The sequence below is a fragment of the Hemitrygon akajei genome, chromosome 3, assembly GCF_048418815.1.
Source record: "Hemitrygon akajei chromosome 3, sHemAka1.3, whole genome shotgun sequence".
Taxonomy (NCBI): Eukaryota; Metazoa; Chordata; class Chondrichthyes; order Myliobatiformes; family Dasyatidae; genus Hemitrygon; species Hemitrygon akajei.
The window spans coordinates 98,454,008-98,461,015 of record NC_133126.1 but is presented as its reverse complement, the minus strand read 5'-3'; positions in this window follow the sequence as shown (position 1 = coordinate 98,461,015).

The following is a 7,008-nucleotide window of genomic DNA, read 5'->3' as shown; positions in this document are numbered from 1 at the left end:
AACCCCACCCCTCACACATGCCCACACACCCACCCATCACCCCCACCCCCTCACACATACCCACACACCCAACCATCATCCCCCACCCCTCACACATACCCACACACCCAACCATCACCCCCACCCTCACACCCACCCATCACCCCCACCCCTCACACATACCCACACACCCAACCATCACCCCCACCCCTCACACCCACCCATCAACCCCACCCCTCACACATGCCCACACACCCAACCATCATCCCCCACCCCTCACACATGCCCACACACCCACCCATCACCCCCACCCCTCACACATGCCCACACCCAACCATCATCCCCCACCCCTCACACATGCCCACACACCCAACCATCACCCCCACCCCCTCACACATACCCACACCCAACCATCACCCCCACCCCTCACACATACCCACACACCCACCCATCACCCCCACCCCTCACACATGCCCACACACCCAACCATCACCCCCACCCCTCACACCCACCCACACCCACCCATCACCCCACCCCTCACACATACCCACACCCACCCATCACCCCCACCCCTCACACATACCCACACCCACCCATCACCCCCACCCCTCACACATGCCCACACACCCAACCATCATCCCCCACCCCTCACACATACCCACACCCAACCATCATCCCCCACCCCTCACACATACCCACACCCACCCATCACCCCCACCCCTCACACATGCCCACACACCCAACCATCATCCCCACCCCTCACACATACCCACACACCCAACCATCATCCCCCACCCCTCACACATACCCACACCCAACCATCATCCCCCACCCCTCACACATACCCACACCCACCCATCACCCCCACCCCTCACACATGCCCACACACCCAACCATCATCCCCACCCCTCACACATGCCCACACACCACCCATCACCCCCCACCCCTCACACATGCCCACACCCACCCATCACCCCCACCCCTCACACATACCCACACCCACCCATCACCCCCACCCCTCACACATGCCCACACACCCACCCATCACCCCCCACCCCTCACACATACCCACACCCACCCATCACCCCCACCCCTCACACATGCCCACACACCCAACCATCATCCCCCACCCCTCACACATGCCCACACACCCACCCATCACCCCCACCCCTCACACATGCCCACACACCCACCCATCACCCCCACCCCTCACACATACCCACACCCAACCATCATCCCCCACCCCTCACACATACCCACACCCAACCATCATCCCCCACCCCTCACACATACCCACACACCCACCCATCACCCCCACCCCTCACACATATCCACACCCAACCATCATCCCCCACCCCTCACACATGCCCACACACCCACCCATCACCCCCACCCCTCACACATACCCACACCCACCCATCACCCCCACCCCTCACACATACCCACACCCAACCATCATCCCCCACCCCTCACACATGCCCACACACCCAACCATCACCCCCACCCCTCACACATACCCACACCCAACCATCATCCCCCACCCCTCACACATACCCACACACCCACCCATCACCCCCACCCCTCACACATACCCACACACCCACCCATCACCCCCACCCCTCACACATACCCACACCCACCCATCACCCCCCACCCCTCACACATGCCCACACACCCACCCATCACCCCCACCCCTCACACATACCCACACCCAACCATCACCCCCACCCCTCACACATACCCACACACCCACACATCACCCCCACCCTTCAAAAATACCCACGCACCCAACCATCACCCCCCACCCCTCACACATACCCACACCCAACCATCATCCCCACCCCTCACACATGCCCACACCCACCCATCACCCCCACCCCTCACACCCACCCATCACCCCCACCCCTCACACATGCCCACACACCCAACCATCACCCCCACCCCTCACACATGCCCACACACCCACCCATCACCCCCACCCCTCACACATGCCCACACACCCACCCATCACCCCCACCCCTCACACATGCCCACACCCAACCATCACCCCCACCCCTCACACATGCCCACACACCCACCCATCACCCCCCACCCCTCACACATGCCCACACACCCAACCATCACCCCCACCCCTCACACATGCCCACACACCCACCCATCACCCCCAACCCTCACACATGCCCACACACCCACCCATCAACCCCACCCCTCACACATGCCCACACACCCAACCATCATCCCCCACCCCTCACACATGCCCACACACCCAACCATCATCCCCCACCCCTCACACATACCCACACACCCACCCATCACCCCCCACCCCACACCCACCCATCACCCCCACCCCTCACACATACCCACACCCAACCATCACCCCCCACCCCACACCCACCCATCACCCCCACCCCTCACACATGCCCACACACCCAACCATCATCCCCCACCCCTCACACATACCCACACAACCACCCATCACCCCCACCCCTCACACATGCCCACACACCCAACCATCATCCCCCACCCCTCACACATACCCACACCCAACCATCACCCCCACCCCTCACACATGCCCACACACCCAACCATCACCCCCACCCCTCACACATGCCCACACACCCACCCATCACCCTCACCCCTCACACATGCCCACACACCCACCCATCACCCCCACCCCTCACACATACCCACACCCAACCATCACCCCCACCCCTCACACATGCCCACACACCCACCCATCACCCCCACCCCTCACACATACCCACACACCCACCCATCACCCCCACCCCTCACACATGCCCACACCCAACCATCACCCCCACCCCTCACACATGCCCACACACCCACCCATCAACCCCACCCCTCACACATGCCCACACTCCCAACCATCATCCCCACCCCTCACACATGCCCACACACCCACCCATCACCCCCACCCCTCACACATGCCCACACACCCAACCATCATCCCCACCCCTCACACATACCCACACCCACCCATCACCCCCACCCCTCACACATGCCCACACACCCACCCATCACCCCCACCCCTCACACATGCCCACACACCCACCCATCACCCCCACCCCTCACACATACCCACACCCACCCATCACCCCCACCCCTCACACATACCCACACCCAACCATCATCCCCCACCCCTCACACATGCCCACACCCAACCATCACCCCCACCCCTCACACATGCCCACACACCCACCCATCACCCCCACCCCTCACACATACCCACACCCAACCATCATCCCCCACCCCTCACACATGCCCACACACCCAACCATCACCCCCACCCCTCACACATACCCACACCCAACCATCATCCCCCACCCCTCACACATACCCACACACCCACCCATCACCCCCACCCCTCACACATACCCACACCCAACCATCATCCCCACCCCTCAAAAATACCCACACACCCACCCATCACCCCCACCCCTCACACATACCCACACACCCACCCATCACCCCCACCCCTCACACATACCCACACCCAACCATCATCCCCCACCCCTCACACATGCCCACACACCCACCCATCACCCCCACCCCTCACACATACCCACACCCAACCATCATCCCCCACCCCTCACACATGCCCACACCCAACCATCACCCCCACCCCTCACACATGCCCACACACCCACCCATCACCCCCACCCCTCACACATACCCACACCCAACCATCATCCCCCACCCCTCACACATGCCCACACACCCAACCATCACCCCCACCCCTCACACATACCCACACCCAACCATCATCCCCCACCCCTCACACATACCCACACACCCACCCATCACCCCCACCCCTCACACATACCCACACCCAACCATCATCCCCACCCCTCAAAAATACCCACACACCCACCCATCACCCCCACCCCTCACACATACCCACACACCCACCAATCACCCCCACCCCTCACACATGCCCACACACCCACCCATCACCCCCACCCCTCACACATACCCACACACCCAACCATCATCCCCCACCCCTCACACATACCCACACCCAACCATCATCCCCCACCCCTCACACATACCCACACACCCACCCATCACCCCCACCCCTCACACATACCCACACACCCACCCATCACCCCCACCCCTCACACATACCCACACCCAACCATCATCCCCCACCCCTCACACATACCCACACCCAACCATCATCCCCCACCCCTCACACATACCCACACCCAACCATCATCCCCCACCCCTCACACATACCCACACACCCACCCATCACCCCCACCCCTCACACATACCCACACACCCACCCATCACCCCCACCCCTCACACATACCCACACCCAACCATCATCCCCCACCCCTCACACATACGCACACACCCACCCATCACCCCCACCCCTCACACATACCCACACCCAACCATCATCCCCCACCCCTCACACATGCCCACACACCCACCCTTCACCCCCACCCCTCACACATACCCACACCCACCCATCACCCCCACCCCTCACACATACCCACACACCCACCCATCACCCCCACCCATCACCCCCACCCCTCACACCCACCCATCACCCCCACCCCTCACACATACCCACACCCACCCATCACCCCCACCCCTCACACATACCCACACCCAACCATCATCCCCCACCCCTCACACATACCCACACCCAACCATCACCCCTACCCCTCTCACATGCCCACACACCCACCCATCACCCCCCACCCCACACCCACCCATCACCCCCACCCCTCACACATGCCCACACACCCACCCATCACCCCCCACACCACACCCACCCATCACCCCCACCCCTCACACATGCCCACACCCAACCATCATCCCCCACCCCTCACACATGCCCACACACCCACCCATCACCCCCACCCCTCACACATACCCACACCCACCCATCACCCCCACCCCTCACACATACCCACACCCAACCATCATCCCCCACCCCTCACACATGCCCACACACCCACCCATCACCCCCACCCCTCACACATACCCACACCCACCCATCACCCCCACCCCTCACACATACCCACACCCACCCATCACCCCCACCCCTCACACATGCCCACACCCACCCATCACCCCCACCCCTCACACATACCCACACCCACCCATCACCCCCACCCCTCACACATACCCACACCCAACCATCATCCCCCACCCCTCACACATACCCACACCCAACCATCACCCCCACCCCTCACACATACCCACACCCAACCATCACCCCCACCCCTCACACATACCCACACACCCACCCATCACCCCACCCTCACACATGCCCACATACCCAACCATCATCCCCACCCCTCACACATACCCACACACCCAACCATCATCCCCCACCCTTCACACATGCCCACACACCCAACCATCATCCCCCACCCCTCACACATGCCCACACACCCACCCATCACCCCCACCCCTCACACATACCCTCACCCAACCATCATCCCCCACCCTTCACACATGCCCACACACCCACCCATCACCCCCCACCCCTCACACCCACCCATCACCCCCACCCCTCACACCCACCCATCACCCCCCACCCCTCACACGTACCCATCACCCCCGCCCATCACCCCCACCCCTCACACACCACCCATCATCCACTGGTTCACCTATCACTTGCTACCAAACCCTACTGTGTGTGACTCCTTGGTTCCTCCAGCGGTAGTCAGGACACTGAATGTGACTAATTAACCCACAGCACTCCCTATTGAAATGACAGTACCCCCCCTTGCCCCAGCATTTGTGCAAGCTGTTATCCCTCACTGCCGTTAGGAGCTCAGTGAAACTCTGCACTCAGACTGTCAGACTGTGAAGATATTGGTAATTGCTTTATTACTTTCACATGTGGTGGCACGGTGGAGATACACCTCCACCAAGGGAGTAAGGTGCTCCTTCCCCCCGCTAGTCTGAGGGTCACCCTTGGGCAAGGTGGAGCACTGGTTTAGCCACCTGATTGGGGTCATGTCAAGCCATGGGAGTAGGTGGTGGATGGTCGTATGAGCAGCCTGTGCTTATCACAAGTCCTGGTCATGCAGACAATCTCTGAAGAGTATTGATAATGGCTGGGGTCACCTGCCTTGTAAAAGCACTGCCCAGAAGAAGCCAGTGGCAAACCACTTCTGAGGAAAAATTTGCCAAGAACAAACTCGGTCATCGAGAGACCATGATCATCCATGTCATCCAACACGAACGAGCGAACTCTCACGTGTACTGAAATTCAATGAAAAGCTTTAGTTTACCTGCATTCATACATCGATGTAGTTCCAAAGGTGAACAGAATGCAGACTATAGTGGAAGAGTCAGGAAGAAAGTAGTGCAGACAGACTAGGGCCATGGGAGGTGGAACGTACCCCGTAACTGGGTCACTTACCAGCAAAGATAGAGAGGTCCGTTGAAGTCTGATGGTACTATTTTTAACAGTATTTATTGATAAAAATACACAAAATAATATCAATGCAAACATACAGATAATATACGTCGTCAATACTAAATCTAAAAGCGCGGGTACAATAATAATCAATAAGAAATAGCTCTATCGTTGTATAGGGGATAATGTATTGTCCGATGGAAATATAAAAGTCACTCAGTTCATTTAGGCTGCAGCTTTTGGGTTGGAGAGAAAGACGGTTTAAAACTTGCCCATTCCTTTTATGATGTCAATCCTTCGAGAGTTGTTGGGAGTTGATTTCCCCGTTGTTAGCTAAAAACCGTTCTGCCGTGGTACAGGGCCCATCGATTCCGGGGCAAACGGAAAAGGACGCACGTGGCCCTCCACTGATTTTTGCTATTACGGGATCGTTAGCGTTTCTTCTGGTGCGTCTGAGGGGCTGTTCCCACAGACCCTCTTTTTATCCTGACTCACAGGGTCTCAGGTGTCAATCAGGTTGGGATGATGCAATCCCTCCACCAACCTCCTCCTCGGTTCATTGCCTGGGGCTTTGATTGCATCGTACAGGATGCAATACACAAGTCCGTCTCCAAGAGACAATA